At 39.9% G+C, this 12,651-nt stretch overlaps 1 protein-coding gene across 6 annotated transcripts in view; it reads left to right on the forward strand.

The window, feature by feature from the left end:
• Window positions 1–12,651, forward strand: part of atp10b (ATPase phospholipid transporting 10B) — a 268,819-nt gene that overhangs the window by 105,692 nt on the left and 150,476 nt on the right. The window contains exons 1-2 of one of the 6 annotated variants that reach the window (XM_043703363.1): window positions 5,694–5,963; window positions 6,069–6,323. The exons of the other annotated variants lie outside the window; for them this stretch is intronic. The gene's annotated coding sequence lies outside the window, so the exon portion shown is untranslated. Of the gene's footprint in view, window positions 1–5,693; window positions 5,964–6,068; window positions 6,324–12,651 lie in introns of those variants that run through there. 6 annotated transcript variants of the gene reach the window in all.

The raw sequence follows: 12,651 nt of genomic DNA on the forward strand, positions 1-12,651 counted from the left end.
CACCAAAATGTTCACATACTAACAAGACCATCACTTGCCCCCGGTTGTTACCAAGTACCAAATCCAATATGGCCTCCCCTCTGGTCGGACAATCTACATACTGAGTTAGAAAAGCTTTCTGGACACACTGCCCAAACACCGCCCCATCCAATCTACTTGATTTAAAGAGCTTCCAATCAATATTTGGGAAGTTGAAATCGTCCATGGCTTCTGTACCTTTCCAAAATCTGTTTCCCAATCTGTTTCTCCACATCTCTGCTGCTATTGGGGGGGCCTATCGTAAACACCCAACAAGGTGACTGCACCTTTCCTATTTCTGACTTCAGCCCATACTACCTCCTAAGGCAGATCCCCCTCGAACTGCCTTTCTGCAGCCGTTATACCATTTCTAATTAGCAACGCCACACCCCCCTCCTTTTTTACCACCCTCCCTAATCTTACTGAAACATCTGTAACCAGGAACCTCCAACAACCATTCCTGTCCCTCTTCTACCCACATTTCCGTGATGGCCACGACATCATAGTCCCAGGTACCGATCCACGCCTTAAGTTCACCCACCTTATTTCTGATACTCTTTGCGTTGAAGTATACACACTTGAACCCATCTCTGTGTCTGCAAGTATTCCCTGTCAGTGCTACCTTCTCCACAGCCTCCCTACATTCTTGGACATCCTGACAAACAGCTAGCCTACTTGCTGGACTATAAGTCCGGATCCCATCCCCCTGCCAAATTAGTTTAAACCCCCCCGAAGAGTGCTAGCAAACCTACCTCCCAGGATATTGGTGCCCTTCTGGTTCAGTTGCAACCCGTCCTGCTTGTACAGGTCCCACCTTCCCCAGAATGCAGTCCAATTGTCCTGAAGCCCTCCCTCCTACACCATCTTTGCAGCCACGTGTTCAACTGCACTCTCTCCCTATTTCTTGCCTCACTGTCACGTGGCACCGGCAACAACCCAGAGATGACGACTCTGTCCATCCTAGCTTTTAGCTTCCAGCCTAACTCTCTGAGCTCCTGAATGACCTCCGCACCCCTCTTCCTACCTATGTCGTTGGTACCAACGTGCACCACTACTTCTGGCTGCACACCCTCCCCCTTAAGGATTCTGAAGACCCGGTCCGAGACATCTCGGATCCTGGCACCCGGGAGGCAACAAACCATCCGAGAGTCTCGCCCATATCCACAGAACCGCCTGTCCGTCCCGCTAACTATAGAGTCTCCTATAACTAGCGCTCTCCTCCTCTCCCCCTTTCCCTTCTGAGCCTCAGAGCCGGACCTCATGCCAGAGACCCAGTCACTGCAGCTTACCCCTGCTAGGCCTTCCCCCCCAACAGTATCCAAAGCGGTATACCTATTGTTGAGGGGAAACTACCACAGGGGATCCCCGCACTGCCTGCTTCCTCCCCTTCCCACCTCTAACTGTTACCCAGCTACCTCTGTTCTCTGGTGTAACTATGTCCCTGTAGCTTTTATCTATCACCCTCTCAGCCTCTCGAATAATCCTCAGTTCATCCAACTCCAGCTCCAGTTCCCTAACGCGTTCTGAGAGGAGCAGGAGCTGACTGCATTTCCTGCAGATGAAGTCAGCAGGAGCATCGGTGGTCACCCCTACCTCAAACATCCTGCAGGAGGAACATTTGATTTGATTTATTAATGTCGCATGTACCTAGGTGCAGTGAAAAGTTTTGTTTTGTGTGCAGTAGAGACAGATCATTCCATACAATGTTTGTAGGATGATTGAACAGAGCAAGGAATACAAAGTTACAGTTGCAAAGAAGATGCAAAAAAGCAAGATCAACGTTAGATTTCAAATTTGAGACGTCCATTCAGAAATCAGTTCAATCATGGCCTCTTCCCACACCATCCTCATATACCTTGACATGATTAGTTTTAGAAATATATGTTAAATATGCTCAATGGTTGAATTTCCATAGTCCTCTGGGTTAAAAAATTTCAACGATTCATCACCCTTCATTCGAAGAAATTCTTTCATAATTCAGTCTTAAATGGCCCATATCTTATTCTGAGATCATGTCCTCTGATTCCAGACTCCCTGCTGGAAACATCTAATCTTCATTCACCCTACCACATTAAAAATGTTGTATGTTTTAATAATATCATCTCTTATTCTACAAAACTCTGGGAATACAGACCAGCCTTATCAATTTCTCCTCACAAAACAATCCCACCATGCCAGAGATTAATCTAATAGATCTCTGTTATATTCCCTTAATGGCAAGTACACCTCTCTTTAGATTATGGGACCAAAACTGTACACAATACTCCAGCTAAGGTCTCATTGAAGCTCTATACAATTGCAGCAATCACCTTCACCATTTTGACTTGTAAGAAGTCTCCAAAAGGAAACAGGAAATGAAAAAAAGAATTATTTATTTTCACAATTTCTAAATGTTGACCAACAGCTGTGACATATTAACCTTCCTCGTCTTTCTATAATCTTCCTGGAATAGAAGGATTTTATAAATATAGAATACTTGACAGGTATGCACACTGTTGATGAATGTGAACTCCACATGATGTGCTCACAGACTGAGCAGGAGCTTTGTAGAAGCTGACATTGACAAAAAAGGGTTATCTGGCACACATGAATTTCCTCTTCCTTGACAATCTAAAAATAAATGACTCACATATAAGATAGTAACGGAGAGCTGAAATTAAACAATTTCCACATGAACAGATGGTATTCTTACAATTGACTCATTTTGGAGACAGTAATATTTTTAACTCAGCCTATTTAAATATATTTTGAGTTCTCTGCATTTCTGTATTATGCATGGTACCAGCTTGTCTTTTACCATGATTCTTTGGCATTCTTCTTTCCTCAATTTTCACCCATTATCTGCTTGCAAATAATCTACATTTTTGTGAAAGCTGAAATACAGAATTACTGTAATGGCTGTATCAGCTCACCATGTTAAAGGGCCTCTTTTTTTTATCCCATGTAGTCATTTTTCATGTTCTTTTATAGTTATGACATATTCCCAAAAACTTTAAACAATCAATATGCAAGTGATTTTTCACAATTAATTCATACTTAATCCTGAACAACAAAAGGAAATGTGTACTATATGTAATATAGATCTCTCACTGAGCTTCCTTCTATCTTCATTTTAATCAGGCTAGTTGTTTTGATTATGAAAATAGTTCTGGAGTCATTGAACATCTACCAATGGTAATTGCAATGAATGAATATGCACAATTTGTCACTATTTCCATCAGAAAGTGAGATGGAATCTTTTACATCTACTGAGTGGTTCCTGATTTATTTGTACTTCATTTCTTTCTGATTATTTTGAACCTTTCAAAAATAATAAAATGAAGTTTTCTCGTGGTTGAGATTTCTAATTAGTGTTAGTTGCTAAGCAACTACATATTGCTTTGGAAAACAAAAATGTGTTGAAATTGAGCTTAGGAAGAGAGGTTAGTTCTGAATTGGAATGATTAAAATAAAAAGATTGATCAAAGCAGAAGAGTGCACCAATAGCTCACTAATATCCTTTCGGGAGGGAAACTGCTGTTCTTACCTGGCCTGGCCTGGCCTGGCCTGGCCTGGCCTACATGTGCCTCCAGATCAACAGCAAAATGGTTGACTCTTTACTGAACAGTTAGGGATGGGTAATGAATGCTGACCTAAACAGTGACGCCGGCATTCCATAAATGAATATAAAAAGTACAGAACATTATATAAACTGGAAAATGCAGTAAATCAATATTTAACTGCAAACATGTGACCAATTTCCTCTACTGAGGTAACTAGACATAGAAAATTGGTGTCTAGATTAGAGTGGTGCTGGAAAAGCACAGCAGGTCAGGCTGCATCTGAGAAGCAGGAAAATCGACATTTCGGGCAAAAGCCCTCCAGTCCCGATGTTTTGCCCAAAACATTGATTTTCCTGCTCCTCGGATGCAACCTGACCTGCTGTGCTTTTCCAGCTCCACTCTAATCTAGATTCTGATTTCCAGCATCTGCAGTCCTCACTCTTGCCGCATAGAAAATTGGTGAACATCCCTACTGGAAATATTGTGTTTATAATTTGTTGGACTATCCAGTGCATACAATTGAAATAATGGAAATACCCTTCCACACATGGGTACTGCATTTTTCTTGTTTGGAGATGTATCTGCAGATAGTTTCCAGATGCAGCACACTGTGCCTAGAATGTTTGCATGGGTACACAACCTGCTTATGTTATATACCTTTTAAAAGGTCAAAACACGGACTTGCAAACATATTTTGTTTCAGAATGTTGGTGTTTTATTTCTCATTGCTTTGATCATCATACCTGATGTCATTTAACTTACTTAGTTCTCCGCTCACATCCAAAACGTTTGACATGAAGACACAAATGCAAGCTAAGTTTTCAATGAATCTGTTTCAAGACTACCCGTGGAATCTCCAGCACAGCTTTAAAAGTTGTAATAACCTTCAACTTTCAAACTGCAGGGTCATTTCAGGATTCCACTGAGGACACCACTTCAGAACATTCACTACACACAAAGAGCAATTCACTAGTGCATTGTAAGAGTAATCCAATTCATCACCCTCCCCATGACAGCAGAATGATGAAACACTACAATTTAACCTTAGGTGTAATGTAGTGATCCCACTCGCTTTACCGAAGTGACAAGCTCACAAGAAAGACCTAGTGACGGGATCCTAGAAGTAACATGGCACTGTAGCAGTTATTGAAGTGCACAATAAGTCCTCGAAATTTGATATTTTACAGCTGCAGATTTTTTTAATAAACGGGTAGTTCCCAGTCTTGCATTTTCCTATACATTCGAATCCGCTTAAGCAAAAATTGCAACATTTTTGGATCAGAATTTAACCTTGAGTTGTTGAAACGATACAAATTTCACCTCCCAGCTAAAACTTTATGTTTCTATTATTAACCTATTCTTTGCAAGCTGGGTTGGTGGAACCGGGATGATGTACCAGCGACGGATAGGGATAGAAGGGAATAATATCTTTATTTTTCAGACGTCCAACTCAAACGGTTTTGAACGAGTTTGCAGGATTATCCAAGAGTTATTCTTCCGATCCTAAATAAGCGAGAGAATGTTTCTGTATTGCAAACGCGCAAATTCATTTACAAAGGAATTTGCAATTCTAAATAAAAAGAATTAAATGGAAATATTTACAACTTTTCTTCAAACAGACAAACATGAGGAGTATTTAATTACTAAATACTTTGCTTCTGAAAATACGGAAGAGGAATGACTGAACGCTATGGGAGTGCGAGGCTTCTTTTTGACATTTGGTCGAGGTCGAGCCGTTCAGAGGAATGTTATGAAAATGACACATTGTCCACAAAAGTGTATGGTATACCTGAAGCAAGGGTCCCAACAAACCCTTGCTGCTTCTTACAGAGGCAGCGGGATCTTTTGACACTCTCCCTGAAATAATTGCTCGGTTGACAATGACAAAGAACCCAAGATAAGATTAGATGCAGAACACAGAACAGTGACGCGTTTGTCTCGCATTTGGCTGTAAGTAAACCAGTTCTCCCGGAAAGAGCTGTAATAGCGCCGGGAAAGGGGGGTGAATTCACTGCAACTCGTTCATTACAATGTGAAATTGAGAGTGAGAGATTTTTAATTACATGAAGTTTGATGAGATTCGGTTTCCCATGTGTTCAGAATGAAGTCACTGACACCCCCCTGTGAATACTGCAAACTCCCTGTCAATGTGAAGCCTTTTCCCTGATAATTACAACGGAGATTGGGATAATGGGGAAAAAAAGGGCGATGCGTTTACTTGCTCCATCATAAATTATTACTCAAAAGGAAATATAAAATCAGCCTGAAGTAAAGTTTGACAGCTCCATTAAATACGAAGAAGAAATTTTAAATTATACCGGTTACCCTCAGCATTGGACTATGGTACGTTTAGTAAATCCTTTCATTAGATGAGGGTTCGGCGTCGACAAGTTCTTTTTGAAGGTTAAGAATTTTATTAGATCTTTATATTAATCCAAGTTCAGTTTCCCCCCGATTTCAAATGGACTTTTCAAACCATAATCCTAAATGTAATCACGTTTATTTCAGCAATGCGGAATGTTTTCCTCCTTTGGATCAGTTGACGTCAAATATTGTTTAAGACGAAAGGAATATAATAAATCATTTAAAATTCCTGAAGGCACCTGCATTTCGATTTTGGGATCTCAGCTGCTGATTGTCTAAAGGCACAATCGCCTTGGTGTGAGCAGAGCGCCTCCTTCTGGGCACGGTGACATTTCCACACGTTGAAACTTGAGGCGCTGCGCAGAGGCTTAACGCAACTGTCGTTAAATTTATACATTGGTGGGTTTCTCGATTAAGCTATCGGTTTGTGTCACCGATTAAAAAAAAACAATTATCCCACTGTATCAGATCATATTTTAAGAAACGTTTGAGAATCGACTGTTGAGTACTGTAGGTGAGTACTGTATTGTGTATTTTAAACTGTACTGAAGATTTATTCTAGCTCTGTATCTCTTCTGTATCACTGGGTCTGATTTATTGTAGCTTTTAGTTCCACCGAAATTCTACATTGTTCAAGTAACTCCAAAGAGGCTAGTATCCTGTCACCAAGTCATCATTTAGTACATGTGGAGAGGCATTAACAATGAACCAGCTCCCTCAGAGCCTGCTCTCAGAGTGAACAGGGTGTCGGATGCTTCTGTTTATATCTAACAGCCAGGGCTCCCTGATTGAACCTGATTAACAGCACTAATCAGGGAACTCATATTCTGACCTCATGACAATCATTACATCTCCCACCCCAACGCCTTGCCTTGAATCCAAGGACATAGGGCTGCTTCTTTTGTGGCTCCTCCTAGGGCATTTTAGCACTGGGTCGAGTTCCTCTGACTCTGACTCTGACCCTGCCTCTGATATGGGCCAAGTGTAACGCTCAGTAGCTCATCTCTTGTGCCCAGAGCATCTCGGAAGAAATTTGTTCTTTTCTTCAGGCAAAGGTAGCAATATTTGCCGTGACCATGTCAGATTCCAAAATATCTCCAACACTTGACGGAAAGGGACAACACATGGGTTCCAGAACAGTTGGAAAGGTTATTGAAGAGTTTTTCCACATTGTGCTCCTGCACTGTTTAAGAGTTTGCAGCTTTTCATATGGTCCATGTGCTTGTTCAGGACCGTCACATCTACCAAACTCCATTTGTCACTGGACCTAACCTCACATCAACCATGCCTCTTACCCATGCAGGACCATTCCCGTGGTTCCTGTGCTAAACTTTGATCCCCTGAAGTAAATGGCCTCTCTAACTTAGTGGAGTCTTGTGTCCTGCATTGGCGTTCCTGATGCTGTTTCACTTCATTAGGATTGGGTGACCATTTATGCAGATGCTTATTTTGATTGGTTCTGATTTGGATGTTGCTAAGCAATTAAACTGTTCGAAGTCAGATGTAAGTGGACTTTTGTGGGTGTGCACTCTTCTGGATACTGGCCTATGAGTTCTCTTACTCAATTTAAGTCTTTTGATATCTCAAGTCCACATACCAGCAGCAACTACAATGGCTTCCCGGCAAGGATCCTGAAGAAAGTTTTAACCATTTGGCCCAGGTTTGGCTTTGTCTTGTAGTTTTACTGTGGACTGACCTAGAGTCCCTCTGTTCAGGATATGTCCTGAGAGAGGCTATGCAATTGCCTTCACTTTAGTGGTGTTTCCATCGTATACCCTACAACACATACACTCTATTACTGTATTTTCCAGTGATAAAACCCGTTTTAGTGCCTGTTTGAAGCTTCAGCTAGTATGCACTTTTGCATGGCTATATCATTAATCCCACTTACCAAATAGTCTTTCAGTATCTCATAAAGAGTTCAACCAAAGTCACATGCCTCTGTCAGTCATCTGAGCATAGACAAAAATCCTGAATGGATTACCCTAATTCTTGAATTGCAGAGTGAAAAAACAATCACATCACAGAATTAGAGGAGATTTGTGGTTGTAATATTCCTTAATTGAACACATCAACACTTGAAAGGTTTTAGTATCTGTTGCCTCAGGGAAAGTTAGGCTCCTAAAAACCAAAAAAGCTGCGGATCCATAAGCTGTCATTGCTGTACATCTGCCCCAACGTCATTTCCCTGGAAAAAATAATGCATTCTTTCCACCAACTTGGCCCCAGTCTTCGATGGCAGGATTGAATGAGTCAAACTTCCCAAGTAATGGCAAGGTGCCAGAAATGCTTATGCCAACTCCAAAACAACTGTTGTGAGCGAATTTCTACAGGAATGCGCTTTGCTCTCATCAGCACTGAAATAAGTCCACAGAGGCTGGTATCCCATCACCAAGTCACTGATTATTTACTCATGGAGAATCCTCAACACTTATCCAGCTCCCTCAGAGCTGTCTCTCATTGAATAGAATGACACACCTGTGTTTTTTTTAGTCTGTCCAACAGGAACTCCATTATGTGCACTGACTATGGCCAGCCAGGTCAGGGACAGTCCCTAGACTGTGGAGACCTTCTGAATCTCCTGCTTATTTTTTTAAAAAATATTGTTTTTGTCTTAGCTCGGAGTCAGCCCCTAGAGTAACTTGAATCTCTGAGATGGTTGTTCTTTTTTCTTTCTTTTCCCTTTTGTTTCTCCCATTTCTTTTTTTTTAATCCCACCTCACTCTTGATGATGCTCCTGTTCTTTTTTTTTCATGAATCTTTATTCAATTTCCACCACCAGGGAGAAAAGAAACACCCAAGTCACCAGTGACAAACAGTGCCTTTCACATCAAAGGGCAATGCTGTGTGATCAAACAGTGAAGGGGAGGGCAGGGATTAAATCAAAATAGAGTTGGAGGGGGAAATAATGCACTCTACTCCCTGCAGTGCCCAACTCTCCCTGAACAGCTCAAGGGTGTTGCTGGACACCGCATGCTCCTTCTCCAGAGATACCTGGGTGACATTCCTGTTCTTATCTGTCAGCCAAAGCTCCCTAATTAGACCAGGTTAACAGCCCCAATGAGGGAACTCGTATTCTATGAGGTGCACCTGGCTTACTTTGTAACAATCATTACAGTCATTTAACAAAGTTTTGTTTCAGTTGTTTTTTCAATGAAATATTAGATTCTGCATTATACAACCTAAATAACTTTATTGCTTTGTTGCTGGACTCTGCAGTATTCTGGTCTGTTCAGAGAAAGTACGCTAACTTACAAGAACAATGTGATTCATAAGAGGCTATTTTTAATTTTCTGCATGAGGCAACATGGCAATGCAATGGTGTGGGTCTGCAATCTAGTATATGGCAAGTTTTTGATCTCCCAGCGCAGGCCACAAGCAGAGGACATCTACTTCCCCAGGGGGATCACTAGAGCTGTGCACACCTGCAATGTTTTTAAAAACATGAATTTGTACTGTTCAGATTAGTCTTAGATTTCATTTGCCGTGACTTAACAATTGCAAATTTCATCCTGTAGCAACTGCACATGCATGTTTTAATTGAACATTACTACCCTTCTGAAAAGGTCTGCTTGAATATGTGCTTGGATTTTGGACCGTTTGGTCAATTAGTACTGGCCTATTGGTTGTAACTTTTAAAAATACATGATCATGTTATAATGGGCCAGATCCATTCACCAAAGCTTCATAAATGTACAATTTCAGATATAGATACAAGTTGATGCCAATACTCAGCAGATCTGGAGAGAAACAATAGATTTTCACCTTCCTCAGTGACAGTACTTGCTGGTTCATTTCTCAAGGCAGTTCCCTGACCAATCAGAGCCAATATAGATATTACCTGATCAAACTACTGAAGGATGTATCGCACACCTTCACAGCAGGTGGGACCTGAACCCAGATCTCACAGGTAGGGAGTCTATCACCCCACCACAGCTTTGGTCTAAAGTTTAAACATATCTTGGCAGTTAATTATCATTCATTATTTATGGGTATAATCTCCATGACAGTCCCTGTACCAATCATAATCTACTTGCCAACCAATTAGCAATGTCCTCTCATTTTTTTTTCTCTCAATTAATTAGTATTCTAATGAATTGTCCTGATGAGTGCAAGATGAAAATCTTTTCCAAAATGTGTTGTTTCTCAATAAGAAAGTAGATCAAAACTGAATGCTGTTAATTTAAAGTAGGATGTACATCAAATGTAGGATGTTTCTCGTCTCTAAGGTGCAGGTGGTGAACACTCTAAATTATAGCCCCAGTTTCCTTCTAGTATTATTGTATTCAGTAAAATGAAGCGCAATTTTCCATTGCCAAATAACTAGAGCTATGGGTTACATTGGATTAGAAAAATGCAGCTTTAATATGACACTCAAAATAAGGCACCTCGTACAAGGCAATTGGAAGTGTTTATCTAGGTTTGAGATGATAGACTTGTTAAAGAATGACTGACCTGCTTACTCCTGACCCTGAAGTTAGTGACTATAATCAGGACGCATTCTACATTGGGTAGTACAGTATTGAGCACAGAATATTCATTTTCTGTGATCTTAAAGCTCTTGTTTATTGGACCCGTGCTATTGCCATTTCTTCTTTTTGAAAGTATGAGGCATTAATGTACTTTGTAGCACTCGTGCTATCAGATTTATGAAAAACTGCACCTTTCTCTGTGCTGCTACTTGCTCTGCTCAGGAGTAGAACTTTGCCATTTCCCTTTTGTACTTGAATGCCTTCCTTAAGTAGGAAAATTAGTATATAGGATTAAAGTAATTTTTCATTTCCACTTTAATGACTACAAATGAATAATTAATGAACAACAAAAGCTTTCAAATTAAGTACTTTAGCATTTGTTCAAAAATCTCAGGACATTTTAAAAAAAAATGAGCACAAATGAATGCTTGCTTACCTGAGACCAAATCACAATTTTTCTCCCAAATTCACAGTTGACACATGCTATAACTAATACAAAAATCTTTCTTTTTAAAGAAAGAGTTGACTCTTAGTCTATTCAGTATTAATACCAGCAATTAGTACCATTAATTGAGACAATAGCATGAATCATGGGAAAGAGTGTGATCTTTGCACTGTGACATGAAACAGATGAAAGTGATTTGAATAGATCCCACTGTGCACCTAAACAATCCAATAAATTGCATAAATTAATGAAGTTAGGGAGAAGAAAAGATTAATTGAATTGTAGCTAACTTAGAAACATAGAAAATAAGGGCAGGAGTTGGCTATGCAACCCATCTACTCAATATCATCAAGCTCACCATTCAACATGATCATGGCTAATCCTCCATCTCAATCCAATAGCTTCATACTACTTGACATCTTCCGTGAATCAATCTATTTATTTCTTAAATATAATCAATGATGGTCTCCACAGCCTTCTTCAGTTCTAGAGAAATACTAGACTCAAAACATTAATTCTGTTTCTCTCTATGCAGATGCTGCCTGACCTGTTGAATTCCTCCAGCATTCTTGGTGTTTATCAAAGCAATTGTTAATTGTTTTGCCAATGCTGTGATCTCTATTATCAATCTTCTGTTTCAGACTGTAAGGGAGCTATATTTATCTGCAATAATCTTTTTCTATTTACACACTTATGGAAGCTTGTATGGTATGCTTTATGATCCTTGTAAGGTTATTCATATTCTATTTGTTCCATCTTAATCAACCTCTTGGTCCTCTTTTGCTCAATTCAAAATTACTACCAATCCTCAGACATTCTACATTTTCCAGCAAATTTATACGATTTCCTTTTAGAGCCAAACCATCCTTAATTTCTTTTGCTGGCCGTAGTTAGGCCACTTTTCCATTTGTGCTCCTTTGCCTGAAAGGAATATAAACGGCTGCAATGCATGCATTTGTTTCTTATACATTAATCTTGCCTGTCCACTGTTATGATTTTTAGTGCAGTCACCATGTCTAGTACAGGCAACTCTCACCTTACACTTTGTTTACTTTGTTTCATTTCGGATTGGATTGCTTCATGTTCTCTCCCAATAAAGAATCATATTAGAGTATGAACACTTTTTCTTATTGTGTTTGACTTTTGATCTTCCTCTCCTCTGTTAAATTATTTACATTTGATCATTAGGTTTGGAATGCATGAAGATTGCTGTTTGATTTACATTTCACGTTCATTAAAATGTACCAACAGAAATGCAAGTATTGGTGTTGCCATTTAATTTATTCATAATAAGAGGAAAGCAGACAAACTGGTTCTCCATTTCTCAATTCAGGGTGGAAGGAAGGGAGATTGATCCTGATTCAAGCATCAGAGAGAGAGGAGTTCAGTTCTGGTGGAATTGCAAAGTGCAGTTAGTGCACATTGAACATGAGTAACTACATGGCAGACCTATTTGCTTAAATTCAGAATGTTAGTGTGCAACCTACATTGTATCTTACTGTACACAATACTACAGAGAGATGCCTGTTATCCAGAAATTAAAAAGTGATGACCCTGAAAGTGGCTGATTCAGGGCAAGTCAGAATCCCTATAGTCTTCTTCTCATCAATGAACCACTTATGATGATGTGCCCAAAAGAACATTTGGATAAACCCAAAATAAATAGTCAAATGGTTTATCTTTTCAGCAGAGTCTTACAATTGTGAATGCCGGGTTCGACAAGTTTGATGACTTTGTTGCAGTTCTGTTGTTCTTTGCAATGCTGGTCAAAAATATTGAATCAATAGTGAGTGAGTGTTGTTGGAACGTC

This window comes from Chiloscyllium plagiosum, chromosome 14 (genome assembly GCF_004010195.1).
Source record: "Chiloscyllium plagiosum isolate BGI_BamShark_2017 chromosome 14, ASM401019v2, whole genome shotgun sequence".
Taxonomy (NCBI): Eukaryota; Metazoa; Chordata; class Chondrichthyes; order Orectolobiformes; family Hemiscylliidae; genus Chiloscyllium; species Chiloscyllium plagiosum.